We start from the raw sequence: 15,302 nt of genomic DNA, 5'->3' as shown, positions 1-15,302 counted from the left end.
CTTTCCTGCCACAGCAGGGGGTCAGACTTGATGATCTGCTTGGGTCCCTTCCGATCCTACCAGCTATGAAACTATAGGTATGAAAGGGCACAAGGGCTCCAACTTTCCATGGATAACTGGGCTATTGAGCGGAGAACTGGGGAACCCCTCAGTTGTTTTTCCTTGCACCCCCTGCAAAAGAGATCAACAGTTCCCCACCTTTGCCAGCCCACGGGCAAGACAGCTAAGCTGACAATCCACAGCATGCTTCACTCTGCCAACATCAGCTCAGCCCGTTATGGCTGGGAGGGTCTCATAGGCAGCTCCTCAGGTTAGGGATGTATCCCAGTGTCTGAGCCAATTTCCAGCATCATTCTGTAAAACGTAAGCTGGGAAAATGCTCCCCCCACCAAAACAATGAGCAAACTGAAGCACGCACAACAGCAAGCAGCATCTGCAGAGAGCCTGGATGTTCCCAGAATCAGAGGAAAGTCGAGCTGGCAGGGCCCCCACGAGGGCATCTAGTCCAGGCAGGATCAGCCCTATCCAGACCATCCTCAACAAGCATCTCTCTACCCTTCTCCAACCAGAACATTGTCAATAACCCTCTTGTCCCAACCCGCAGTCACAGCGCATGGAGGCATCCAGGATACCCTAAACTGCCACATGTAAAGTAGGTTCAATGTCCCACTGCAAGACTAATGCTACTGCAAGACCAGTGCTCCCTGTCCTGTCATCTGCCCCCACTGAGAGCAGCCCAGCTCCATCCTCTTTGCAATCCCCCTGCAGGGAGTGGAAGGCTGCTATTCAATCCCCTCGGTCTTCTCTTCTGCAGACTAAAAATGGGGCTGGGAAGGGATCTCAGGAGGTCGCATCTAGTCCAAGCCCCTGCTCCAAGCAGGACCAGCCCCAACTATATCATCCCAGTCAAAATTTTGGATTTTTAAGGCATAAAAAAAGAGAAGCTCCGTCTTATTTAGCACAGGATTTCCACATGCAAAGCAGCCGTGCCTGCTAAGCCCTTCATCTGTTTATGTGAATCTTCACAGATGCCAAACTACAGCCAGCCACACTGGGGGGAGAACAATACTCTTTGCGAAAGGACGATGCAGCATTTGAATTTTCCGTGTCCCTCGAAACCCGCCTGTCGCCGTAATAGAATCTGAATTCTCCACACTATCTATTCAATCTCACCTCCAGCTGAATTTCTATTTGATTAGCTTGCTTTCAGCTGTGCCTTATTTTGCATTCAGTCCGTGACAGCAAGAGAATAATGGAACCGTAGTCACTACACGAGGACGCCCCCCCGGACCTCAGCCAGCGTCTTCTGCCTTCTCGAAGAAGCTGACCTTTGAAAATAAGTTTTGCGAGCTACAGGACTGGCACTAAACTGCTTCAAGAGGCGTCCACCCATCCGCCTGACGCTCAGAGGGCAGGTTGCTAGCATCCTACCTGAAAACATTGGACAGTTCATCATTATCCTTCTCAGGTTTAAAAAGATTTTAGGAGGTTCGGGGGGGGAATCATTAATGCAATTCAGAAGACTTTGCAACGACAGGATGCAATGCACGCATGTCCCTTGGGATGACTTACGTGAGTAAAATTACACAAGTGCATTTCACAGGCCAAGAGCCCCAGGTAAGGGGTTTTGCCTCTACGAGGATACAATAGCCACTGCCTATGCCCCATGCTTCCCCCAGAAGTAGTCCCACGGCCTCTTTTATTACCTGATTTTAACTCACATGTTGCAATTCGCTTTTAAACTCTGAATCTCGGCTGAAACATAAGCTGGGGGCCAGCAACTTATGGCCCATGGGGCTGGAACCACTCAACCCAGCCCACAGAAGAGGGGCTTCAATGGTGTGGGTCCTCCCCTATGCCAACTGCATGGCAGCCAGGTGTTGCGCCCATGCCATGCCATGGCTAGGCAGCAGGGGCCAGGTCCCAGTGCCAGCCTTTCTTCAAGCCAAGCCAGATCATTCCAGCCCACCACCAGAAAACCATGGGCTACCCCTGCCATAAGCTATTAGCAGGTGAGATCCAGGTTCAGGAAGCCTGTAGGCGCAAAACAGTCTGCAACATCCCAGGCTCACCGCTGACATATTGCCATCCCAACCCGGAGCAGGCAGGAGCACCAACGCCTTGTTAACAAGTCACGTTTGCCACCACGCCTCCGCACGCCGTACAACCAGCTCCTTCCTTGCAGGTCCTTCTGCTCCATCGCTAGGTACGGCTACTGATCAGGGTTGTGCTGTAGGACGGTAACGGGGAGGAAACGCCAGAAGAGCGATCCAAATTGAGCAAATGGAAACACATCACATTTAAAAGAAGAGCTGCATTTCTCCCGGAAACAATCGGGTCTGGCCACTGCTCTCGTGGAAGGTGCTGGCTGCTGTCATGACCCAAGCCTGTAACACAACACGGCAGTAACACGGAAGTGAGCAGAGGGACAACTCGTCAAATGCTTCCTGCTCTGAGCCGTGTCCTGTTTCATGCAAGAGGCAAGGAGTCCGAGCCCCAACGCACGCTGGTGAGCGACGTTCTCCAGTATCTCGGGCACCCTGCTAATGACAGCAGGGAACGTGGGACAATTCACCAAGTCCCATGTGCCACCCCACCATCTCTCCTCGAATCCTAGACAACGAGGGGTGAAGGGAGCTCAGGTCACATTCAGTCCAACCCCCTACTCCAAGCAGGACCAGCCCCAACTACATCATCCCCGCCAAGTAACTATATCCCCCCAGCCCTCTCGATTCAGGGCCTCCAAAAATTCAACTGATCTCAGCAACTTTGCAACTTGATGCAAGGACATTCGTGGAAGCCAAGTTTTAAGGCTTTGCTTTAAACCTTCCAGCCAGATGCTACTTATTTTGGCAGGAACTTCCAAAGTTGTTGGCTCAACCCAAACACAATTGATTTACGAAGGACAGATTCAATGATACTTCTGAGAGAAGATCCTTCTCAGAGAGGGGATGGGGGTAGAAATATTAGACCTTGAACATTTCTCTAATCTCCTAATTTAACAACTTCTGGGGATCAATTAAAAGGAAAACCTTAAATGCTTACCTACCTTTTTTCTCATTATTAATTCTTATTTTGCTTATTGTACGGTAACTTTCATCTGTTGTGTGCAGTCAGATGCCAACAGAACTACCGGTCGATTTAAAACCCAATAATGTGCTTAATTGTACCCATCTCTAAAACAGCTGAGGTTTTATAGCAAATACCTTCAGTTAAGTGGTGCTGTGAAAGACAAATAGGAATTTTTTTCCTCCCCAGGCCTCCAGAAATGCTGAAGTTTTGAACACACTTGCCTAAAGCAACCAGCTTAAACCCAACACAAGTCATTGCTGTTGAAGCAGGGATGCACTGCTGCCACAGACAACCCAGACGACTCCCTCCCCGGCGAGATGCTGATACCCTCCACAAAGGCTCGTTGCTGGTGCGTAAGACTGGGGGGGAAGGGTTTCCAACATAACGGCCTCTCTTCTGTGCACACACAAAAAAAAAAAATCTTATTCGACGGTAAAATCACCAGGGCAATTCACCAGATAGTCAGCTGTCTTTTCCCCATTTTCTTGTTAAATACGTCTTACATGTGCTACTAAAAACCCCAGACCACAGATCCACATTAGAAGGAGCTCCAAGGACAACTCTTGCCCCAGAGATGTCACTCCAAGCTGCACATCAGAGGAGCACCTTTCATTCCTAGTGACCCCACTGTTGTGGGGATATACTTGCTATAGCTCCGGAGAAGCATGTATACACTTGAAACATAGGACCCTTTATAAAGCATAAGCAATGGGTTGTTCAAGTGCAGCGATACCCAGCCAAGACGCCTTGAGACCCTGCCAAGGGTGCAGAGCGGTGAATGTAGAAACACCATGCACAAGATAAACCCAGAGATTGCAAATAGGAATCCAGCGTGTTGAAAACATTCACACCTGTTTTGGTCCGAGCTCTCTGCAACAGCAGAATGGGTCTAGTATTGCCGCAGTCAAAACGCAAGTGAAAACTAAGAGCTAGCGTTCTCCGAGGGGTGCCGCACGTCTAAAAAGGTTGAGAACCGCTGGCCTAGTGTTTTGCTCTCCCAGAGAGCTGCGGGCTATGTCAAGCAAGCAGAGGCATAGCAAGCCAGCCAGACGCCCAGGGCAGCTGCAATGCAGAAGCAACGGCGACTTCCAGCTGCTTGCATGTGCCCAGCGCAACCATGCGTGTGACAGCAGCTGCTAATTTTCTGCACTCTCCCCTACACCCCTTCCAAAGTCAGCACCTAGGACCGCTGCCCCAGTTGCCTCCCATTAGTTACACTACTGCCAGCGAGGTCCAACACAAAGTGTTATGGCCACAGCGTGCAGAGAAGTTCACACACCCAACCCCAAATTCACCACTGACAAGGACAAGGCACGTGCTCGTTTCTTTTCATTCACATCCCCGGATAAAAACCACTTGCCCTGGGCACAGAGGAATTTGCAGAAGGGTCTCCCTTGCAAAATAAGGCCGCTGACTCTGACCCTAAAAGTCCACTTCTCCAAAACACAGAGCAATGCCCAAACTCAACAGCAGCATTCACTGCAGGCTCAAAACACGCCCAGGATACACAATGCAGAGCTAATAGAGTAGGGGGAAATGGCATTCACAAAGGGGGGCCCCAATTGCTTCGCAATCAGAGTCCCATTCTTCTCCGTTACATTGGATGATGAGTAATCAAAGTCATTCAGGTCACAGTGCGGCATCGCCTGCCAACCCCAGGATACATCCACCAAACATCACCCAGGCCCCTTCAGAGGATCATCCAGCAGACAGGGGAGGGAGAGGGAAGGAAGCCGTCTCCAGCGATCCCTGGAGGGCCTGGTGATATCTGCTTTGGCCATGGCACAGGAAGGATTAGGTGCATGTTTTAAGAGAGGAACGTGTCAAAACAAGCACACGACGCTTTCCATCCACTCATCCGATTTCTGCAGCTGGAAAAAGTCAATCTCTAGTGAAAGGCCAGAAAACTAAGGAGCTGATCCAGGAGCTGCCAAGTCCATGGAGGCTGACGCTATGGAGCACCTCTCTGGGGGAAAAAACAGTGCCTCAGTTCTTTATACTTAACAATTTGACAAGAGGGCCACTAGTTCAGTATTTAGACCGTGCTCAGCACTGCTTTCTCTCCTCCCCTGTACGTGCCTGGCTCAAAACAGCAGCCTAGACAGTCATGGAAAAGCAGGGCTGAGCATGGTCTAAGCCAGTCCAAGCCCCTGCGTGTGGCAGGTTCAGCCCCTGTCCATACCACGCCAGTTCGGCAGCTCTTCCTAATACCCGGCCTGAATGTCTCTTGTTCCAATTTTGGGGGTGTTGGTCCTAGCCGTGTTGATCTAAGGACGTGGGCAGCCAAGGTTCATGGGTAGATGTGAGATCTTTCATTAAACCAACTCAATAATTGGAAAAATGGTTCTTTGCAAGCTTTCGGGTACAGACACCCTTCTTCAGGCACAGGGAGCGATTGCAGCCCTTTGCTTCTTGTCCTGTCCTCTGCAGACCCAGCGTGGTTAGAAAGAGGATGGCGACAGACTATTCCCTTTTTGTGTAGGGAGACTGTTTCCCTCGCTCTTCTCTCCTCCAGACTAAACAGTCCCAGTTCTTCCAACCTTTCCTTGTACGTCCACAATGGTCGTCAACAAATAAAAGCCCCTGTCCATCTGTTGGCATTCTTTCTAATCCATCTCAAACACTTTTAAAAAAAAAAAAATGCACATAGAGGGAAAAAAAAGTCTGCCTTGTTGAAAGAAATTGAATCCTCCTACAGCAAAGCCTTTTCAACAAGATTTAATGGCACCACAGTTACCAGGACACGCAGACAAAAGTTAATTTTATGATAAAAGAACCAGTGTAAGGTGCTTTTTTGTTATGAGATCAGAAAGTGAATGGAATTTGAATTGTCTGTGGTAGCACGGATCTGACAAAGATTAATTTAAACAGATATTGTCTCTGAAACCAAAGTCCATTGAATAGTTTCACAGCCTATCAACCATGTGAAAGCGGCTCCTTGGGCAGCTTTGCTGACTCCAACACTTCCTTTAAAAATGGTTTAACCTATTTCCCCCCTCCCCGAGATAAAAGGTCATATATAGTTTTATGTTATGGAGGCTGCGGGAGCAAACAGAAATACCAAGCCAGTGGGATTGTCGAGAAGTGGGGGGATTTCACCCCCCTTTGCACATGGTCATTACCCACGCACGCCGACCAAACCCGCGGGAAGCGCTGAGCAAGCGACAGCAGTGCACGCTGCTCGGAGATCCGTCGATATTTCAGCAAAGCGAAGTGAAACAAAACACTGGGACCTCTGCAGTTTCCTGCCAGAGCCTGGAGCATCCACCGCAGGCAAAGGCATGGCAGAAGGGAGGTCTGCAGCACCATGCAGACGGCTCCTTCAAATGGTTAGAAAGGAATGGAGATGGGAAGTGGGTAGCGGGGCAATGAGGGGCAGGGGTGGGGCCAGTTGCTCACACACCTTCCCAACTCCTGCCCTCCCAATCAAGCAAGCATCAGCAGTATAATAATTAATAAAGCAAGGGATTAAATTATTCCCCGCTCCCGGCTCACTTGGTGTCACTGCCATCTCAGCCTCCCCCCACATGCACCCATTCACTAGGAGCATGACTTCTCCTTTCAATCGTAGCAGACCGACCCACAGATGTCAGCAGACATCCAGCTGCTCAGACGCCAAAAAAGGCCAAAAAAATAACCGAGCGGAGACACAAATCCATGCAATTGATTAGATTTGATTTCTAGCGCACGTCAAGACACACAAGGAAAATGCTACCAAAGCAGCCACACATTTGAGAAAGGACAGAGGGGAGGGAGGGGAAAGCCAGCACCAAGATCCATTTGTCTGGCAGTGAGATTGTTGATACTGTAGGAGCAATTCATTGCTACTAAATTCAACAGAGTTGGCTTAGGGGGCAGGGGCGAAAAGTTCAAGTTGGAGCAATGAAGTTGAGGTTAGATATTAGGAAGAATTTTCTTATCAGGAGGGTGGTAAAACACTGGAACAGGCTCCCCAGAGAGGTGGTAGAGTCTCCATCTTTGGAGGTTTTGAAGACCCGGGTAGACAAAGCCTTGTCTGGGATGATGTAGTTGGGGCTGGTCCTGCTTGGAGCAGGGGGTTGGACAAGATGCAACTCCTTCCAACCCTCATTTTCTAGGATTCTATAAAAAGTATCTGGAGAGGGTAAAATGACAAAACTATAGCCACCCCTGAACCTCCAAATACTTTGTGTTTTAGTAGAAAGAGCAGTAATTTGTAGAGGCAAAGGTCACTGAGAGATTTCCGTAGTTATGCAGGATGCAGGTCCAATGGACGGCGCTGTTCATCCTCATCGAGGGACTCGTCCTACAGCGGTACTCGGCAAACTTGCAACTGTCCGTGCAGAAATGCCAACCACTCATTGCTGTTCCACACAGGCGGTGCACCACGTGCAAGAGGCACAACAGGGGCTGCAATAAGAAGCTGGATCAATCACTCCCCATTTGAAAAATGGAAGAGCCGGCCCCTTCTCACCAGCAGCTCCCACTGGAAGCACAGATAAGGAAAATCACTTCCAACAAATACAGAACAGTGAATAACTAATAATGGCAGGTATCAAAGGAGCAACGCGACTGGAGTTGTGTTTTTCCCACAATTAGCTCCGTAATCACGTACTAGTGAAGGTGGAAACATCTTTTTCAAACCTTGACCGCAGATGAGACCATTTCCCATTCAAAATCAGGGAAAGGAAGCATCACACAGAGGTAATTAGTATCCCCATGCTTGGAATATTTTCTGTTAAGACATTCAGGATTTCACCTCTTGGGTTTGTTTGTTTTTTTTAAATGGCAAATGTTTTTAATGAGTTTAGAAAAACAAAAAAAGCACAGAATATTTATATGCATTGGAAAAACTACGTGCAGTGGCTCAGGGTTTTATGCAAATGACAGGCAAAGTCATTCACCCGTGCTAACACAAGCCAAGCAAAATCCTGCTTTAAACTCCTAAGCTTACAAGTTTAAAAGAAAAAAGAATAACCTTAGACTGACATGACAGCAAATTCTTTGTGGGTCACATCCAAGAGTCTCTGCTGCTGGGAAACCCTCAAGAGTTCATACATCATGCATGCCGTATAAGTTGATCAAATGCAATTTATTTGGGATTTCTTAAAGTTTAAACTTTGAAAATTAAAAAAAAAAAGTTTTAAAAATGAAATGCTTGGTCTCACAGTCCTTCAAACTCAGGGCTTGGGAAAGAGCCGGCCCTTTTCTCTCCCGTTGACGTACTAAGCTGGGTATGCTACTAACCCACCCGTTTTGGACAGAGCTATGCTTTTTGTAACAAGAGATTAGAAACCCCATTCCTGAAAGGAGCAAACCTCCAGGATCAGGGCCTGCGTTTCTAACCTCCATAGGATAAAGTTCTAACGCAAATCAATCCAGTGCCATTTTCCCGGACCCCAGAGGCCGGCCGAGTCAATACTTCAGGTCCTGCGGGAGCTTCACCCAACAGCAGGAATGAAAAACTGAAAAACAATCTGCCACTTCCCGGCTCTCCTGTTCAAAACCCACTAGAGAACTGGCTTCATTCAAGGGCAGATGAGTTCTGCAGCACTGAGAACTCATGAGGTTAACAGATCCGGCATTTCACAGCGGCGAGGCTTTAGGTCTCGCTGGAAAACAGATCAATGTTTATTGATGCCGAGATCCAAGAAAGCCGAGAAACAGCAGAGCCCGACTCGAATTATGCAGGGAGGAGGCAGAGGAGTGCTTGAAAAGAAGCAGCAAAAGGTAGGGAGGCGCACACACCAACTCCTTCCATTGCAACCACAAAATACAGTACTTGGGGGTGGAAACAGAGGGGTGAAACCTGGGGGCAGGAGCAGAGAAGACGCAGCTGTTTCAGAAGGGAGCAGAGCTAAAAGCAGCTTCAGATTTGCTACATTAAGCATGCGGGGAAGGAGGCCGAACGTGTCTGGCTACGCAGGCACCACCCCGCTAAGAAATCCTTCCAGTTTCCCCAGCAGATCTCACCAGTGCTCTCCGAGAGAGGAAAGATCTTCTTCCGGCCTCAGGGTTCAAACTATCTGACATCCGATGCATCAGTACCAAACTGAGCACTGATGAAGAGGGGAAGTTGCATGAAGTTAAAAACAGAAGGGCAACCCATTCAAACCCATTTCCTTCCAGCTCAGTGGAAACTTTCCATCCAAGGCAAAAAGTCTGGGCTTAAACCCCAATAAGGAAGCCAAAAGGATGAATATCTATCTATCCATCTGGATCAGGGTGGGCAAAATGCGGCCTGCAGGCCACATGCAGCCCCCCAAGCCATTGTATCCGGCCTGCGGGGTCCCTAAAAAATTGAGAAAATTAATATTAATCTGCCCGGTCATGTGGTCCTCAATGGTTTCCCAAAACTCAGTAAGTGGCCCTCTGCCCAAAATAATTGCCCACCCCGATATAGGTAGATAGATAGATAGATAGATATCTATTTATAGAGAGAGAGAGAGAGATCTATATCTATTTTCTCTCTCTCTCTCTAAGTAAGGTCAAAATATCGTCACTCCTTCCCTGTTACTCAGCGCGCACACAGATCTATGCCCCACGCCCACAGGGATAAAAAGAAATCAGCCACTGCCAAAAGCCGTCGAGGGGAAAGGCACCCTTTGAAACACGGCGCTTCAGGATCTACCAACATGCGACCTGCGACAAAGTCTCAGTCTCTGCATTAAAAATTTCTATCCTGGGCATTCGTAACAAGGCAAATCCAACATGCCGCACTGTTCCTTCTTAAATCGCTTTCCACCTCCTTCGCAGCGTTAGGTATTCTCATCTCGAGTGAAGTGGGCAGAAGAGGGAAAAAGCTGCATCACCGCTAAACATAGAGCGCTACATAACACCTCCAGGCAAAACCCCTCAAATTAAGCACAGCACAACATATCAGCTCTGCCCTCCGTTTTCTCTCTCTCTGCCACCCAAACTGAAAATATAATTAAGGCCCCAGCGTGATCGGACTTCTGCTGGCAAGACGGAGACAGAATTTAATCTAAGACACAAAAAGAAATAAATTAATTACATAAACTCAGCAAACCTGCTGTCACCCTCGTGCCCTCGCATTCTTCTCCGAGATTAGGTTCGTATGCATTTAAATAAAAGCTATAAGGCTAATGTATCTTTTTTCACCCCAATGCAGCAAAAAAAAAAAAAAAAAAAAATCTCCATTAATATCTCCAGAGAGAAGGAAAAATCTCATGCAGCCAAAGTGTAGATTCATAGCTCACAGCTGCCTTGTTAAAAGTACAACATTATCCCACTTCTGGTAATATTAGACCTGACTATTTTTAAAGCTTTTCTAAAGCGTCAGCGCAGGCTCGAGGTGGTAACTGTAAGACGGGTATCAAAGCAAACCTCACGGCACCGCAAAGCCCGTCCTCTCTTACAAAGCGACAAGAACTCACAGCGCCTCGACCGGCGCAGCTAATGGAGTTTGAGCACTCACATTTCCACAAGGATCCCTCCGGCCTGCGGCTACGAGAAACGGGCACTGCGGACACAACTCGTACTTAGTACATGGAAAATGCCCGTTTCTCACCTGTTCCAAACATGGAAAAAGATACTAACGGACGAATTAAAAACCCAGCGTTGCTGCCCGCCCAAACCACATCACATTCTCTAGTTACCAGGACTAGAAACTATCCCGTGTAATTTAGGTCTCTTGGGACGCGTCTACACAAGACATTTACTGCGCATTAGCCTAATAACACTGCGCAGTAGTGCAGCAGTTAAAACCCGGGCTAATAGCCTCCTGCACAGTGTGATTTGGCTGATGTGCACCAGGGCCGGATACAGGCATGGGTGAACCAGGCAGCCGCCCAGGGCCCAGACAGAAAGGGGGCCTGAAAATGGTAATTTATTATCATCATCATCATCATCTCTGGCAAAAGGGGGATGATACTAAAAGTTCCCCTGGGGCTGCCAGGAGTCTGGCTACGGTGCTGATGTGTAGTAAGTGTCACAAAAAAAACCGTACGCCAGTGCTACTGCACAGTAACTCTAGTTACTAAGCATTTCATTAGTACTTTATTAAGCAAGTACTAAACTAAACGCACTGTACCTAAAGTGCGTTAATGAATGTGTGGACGCACACCAACCCCTAAATATTTACAGTTCACTGGGCAGGATTTTCCATATCTGCTTGACCTGTTTTAATTAAGATCACCCCTCCTGTACTAATTGCCACAGAGCCACAAAAAATCCCTCATCCCGCTTCAGAACATCTGTTTGTGCATCTGAAGATGACCCAAAAGCCAATGAATCTGCTCAGAGTAAAAATTTCAGCTTTCAAACTTCACCCTGCCCCTTTGCCCTGCCAGTAATAATTGTCTCCGTGTTGGCACAGATTCCAAGTTATGGCAGAAGTGATAAGCACACCCAAGCTACATCTGATATGCAAATCCGCAGTGATAAACACAGCATGTCACTTAGTGTTTAATTTTAATGTCATTCAATAGGTGAAGACCAAAACTACTGTGAAAGGAATGGCATATCTGTGCACGGGCATGGCGACAGCCCTCAGGTAACCCCTGCCACCTGCTTGTATGTGGTCCAAGACGTTGTAAGTGGTTAATGTAAACTAGTGCAGTAAAAAAGAAATACAGATTAAATTAGGAACATGCTGTGAAACAGCTATTCCACCGAAAATGAGATTCCCCAGAAAACGAAACTCCTTCAGTATCATCCTAATGGGAAGTTTCAAAAGGAGAAACCACTTTATGAAATATGCTGCTCCCTTCAAATCGGTTCCCTTACCACATCCAGCCCGTTACTAAGCCCAGACCTATTTCCAGAATGAGAACGACCAACGTTTAAACAAAAATACGATTACATTTTGGCCTGAGAAAACGTCTCTACCCTGACTATTTGGACTTTTAAAGAGCACGAGATTTACATTTTAAAGATGTGCACTTACACCGGACTGGCAACATGTTAAATGAAACAGAACGCAGATGGCCACTTTCTTCTAATCAGAAGAAATTTCCCACCTGTTTCAAGGTGAAAAAAAAAATTTCAACTTGAAAAATATCTGTATTATTTGTGTCTGCTGGTTTTTTTGGCACCGAGATCAAAATCTTCCCAAGGACAGCAGGCGCCCAATGCTCAAGACCAGTTTAGATGAAAAAACTATTTCTAAATTGCTCCTTTCCTCGAGTGGAGGGAAGGCTACTCCGCGGGTAGCGACCTTCAATGTCGTGCTTCAAGCTGGGGCAGAAAACTCTGCCGAGCCCTATCTGTCTGGACGAAGCGTACAGAAGAAACGGAGCGCCGACAGCTGCCCGTGACGTGTGCTCGCGCTGTGAAACACCAGATGAACATGCAGAAGGACTAGCAGTCCTGCAAGCACGCTCACTCTAAATATTTACCGTTTTGAAGCCCTGCTTCATTGTTGCTGGAGCAGCAAAAGTCAATCCTGCGTATGTACCTATGGCTGGTCTGCATACTGCTGCCGTGCAGCACAAAGCCTTATCTCCAACAGCTCCTATTGTGTACCAGAAACATGCACCGCACTCCGCCTGGGTTGGGAGAAGTTAAGTTATAACGCCGAGCGCAACGAAAAGCTGCATGTTTATGGCTCCGGTAAAAAAGGAGCCCTTCCATGGCGTGGTCGTAAAAGCCAGGGAGAGAGAGGCTCCCAGCTAAAATCGCCACCGCTGTCATAAGCAGCGCTGTCATAAGCAAACATGACAACTCAAGGACAAAATGTATTATACTAAATTAGGAAGTACAGGCGCGGGGCATGGATTTGTTCCGGGGGGATAACAGCCGGCTCTCAAACTCTGCTGAAGGTCTCCCCCCAGCAAGAACTGAAGACCTGAAGGTGTAAAACTTTGATTCATAAATATTGATGCGAATGAACTTGTTAAAAATTAACTGCCGCCGTTAAAGGTTTTGTATCCTTTCGACGTCCCATGATGCACTGCACTCCTGTGCTTTATATCAAGCCCTGAATTTCTGCATTCCTTTCCTCCATGCTTTTGTCATTTGTCTAAAAAAATTAAAAAAAAAAAAACCCAGCCCCACACACAAAGGCAGGATCTGTGCACATAATAATACCGCAGTTTGTAAGGAGACAAAGATGCTTGTGTTCCACTTCCAAGACCTTTTTACCCCAAAAAGAAAAAAAAAAACCATTTAATGACTCCAACGAGATCAGGATTTGAGCCCTGTTTAAGTTTTACTAAGCACGAAGGAATTATTAATTGATAACACGGCGCAGAGTTTTTGCAGGCACCAACGGGTTGTACGCCCCCAAAATCATTTATTTACATTGTTACAAGCCTTTTTGCATTACACCAGCTGCAGTTTTCATGTGGGGCAGCTTCTTGGGTTCAAATTAAAAATAAATAAATAAAAAATTGTAGACTGTGCCATCAGCACTGCAAAATGGGATTGCACAGGCAGATGATGGTTGCAGCTCTGAATAGGCGGGTCAGAAGAGGCAGCCATATACACATGTGAGCTTTATTAATAATAATAGAGCCGCACACACGTCAGATGCCAGGCTGCAGAGCCCAGCGCAGGGAGCGAACGCTTGTTCAAAGAAGATAACAGCTGCGGGGAACAAGCATTTGGATTTAATGCTGGCAAGACGGAAGAAAGCCAGCTTCTTTCCAGAACATGATCATTCCTATATAAGCCGACACCAAAGTTCACATCTTCATGGCAAGCCAAGTTGGATCTGCAAGCTGCTCGCCTCTCCGCTGGCGAGGGCTACCCTTGCCACTGCCTCCTGGCAGCCTGGTGAAAATGGATGTGGAAACTTCAGAGCAAACGTTTCTCCTTAGCTATGCCTACCGGCTGGCCGAGATAAAACACGCAGCCTGTCGAAGCGTTTTGTTTTATATAAATCATCTGCGGGCCTTGCGCTGGAAAGCGGCTCCGGCTCTCTCCCCCCTGCTAAACCATCAGGCTTTCTTCCCATCATCACGCAATCCCATTGTTATTGTGTTAGCTCTGGTGTGCAAACAGGGGGGAAAAAACCCCGTGTCATCTGTTAAACCGTACACCGCCCCTTCATTTCCACTGGAAGAGAATTTCCCAGATATACAGGAGGCAACAATGCTCCCGACACACATTTGGGGGGGGAGCGGAAACCCCCCTTGCAAAATTTCCACCACCTCCACCCTCTTATAAAAGCCTTGAAAAAATATCATGGCCTAATGGTGCAGTAAATATTTCCAAAACATGGCACCTGACCTCAGTCAAAGATGCAGAGAGCAGTGGGTGGGAGCTCTGCTCTCAGACCTCAAGGGGACAGTTTCAGCTTGTCGAGGGATATGAAATGCCAGAGGCAGCCACACTCCCACCCACCAGCTCCAGTCGGGACAGCGGCTGCGGAGAACCCAAGCCAGGGCCAGGGGCTTTCCGGCACCCCCCACCTGGGGAGCAGACCATGTGTCTCCTCTCTGCACACCTGACCCCCACGTTCGAACTGACAACCGCTTCGGGCCTCCGTGCAGAGGGGCGCCGAGAGCAATCTCTTTAAAAACCAAGACAGTCCTGTGTAAAACCCCAAACATTCACATGCCGCTACCCGAGCTGTCCGCCCCGCACTGCTGCCGAGTCCACCCGTGGCTCCCAAGGCGGCTTAATAAAACATCTCCCGCGCGGCACTCAGGCCGTTCAGAGCAGCTTCGCTCTGGACAGACAGTTACACAGAAGACATCAAACTGCATGCATGTACACACAAGCACACGCGTGCACATATATACACACACATGTACACACACATGTATGCACATGTACACACAGTGTGCATGTGTGTATATGTACACACACACGCATATATGCAGACACACACTCACTTATTTCTGTACATGTATGTATTTGCCTTCAAAACAATTCAATTTCTTCTTCAATTACTCAGTTTCAAAATTATGTCACACCAGCTCTACAAGGGAAAGCCGACACAGCTCCTAGCACACACAGGTTCACAAACAGGGTGGAATCAAACCCTTTCCTTTTTTAAAAAAGAAAAAGAAATCAAGGATTTCTTTTGCTGCACATTTATTTTAAGACCTCCACAACCCCGGAGGTTTAATAAGAGGTTTCTATGTCAGGCTTGGAAAAATGTCTGGGTTAAGCCCTTCTGAATGCAAACCCTACTTTGCTTATTATACGGCCTCTTTCCATCCGGAATTAAAACACACCTGCACACAATGCTCCGAAAATAAACCCAGTAGGATGAACTATTTCTGAAAGAAAGATAGAAAAAAAAAGAGAAGGCCCCCCCCCCCCCAACTTTTTTTTCCTTC

The 15,302-nt window shown here is 47.6% G+C and overlaps 1 protein-coding gene across 1 annotated transcript in view; it reads right to left on the bottom strand.

Moving 5' to 3' along the window:
• ZSWIM5 (zinc finger SWIM-type containing 5) overlaps nt 1-15,302 on the bottom strand; it is a gene marked incomplete at its 5' end in the record, with an annotated part of 149,394 nt that overhangs the window by 133,044 nt on the left and 1,048 nt on the right. The window lies entirely within an intron of this gene.

Source organism: Gavialis gangeticus, unplaced genomic scaffold (genome assembly GCF_001723915.1).
Source record: "Gavialis gangeticus isolate Ggan-Ray unplaced genomic scaffold, GavGan_comp1, whole genome shotgun sequence".
In the NCBI taxonomy this organism is placed as follows: Eukaryota; Metazoa; Chordata; order Crocodylia; family Gavialidae; genus Gavialis; species Gavialis gangeticus.
Note: the sequence above shows the minus strand (reverse complement) of the source record. Positions and strands in the feature narration are given on the sequence as shown.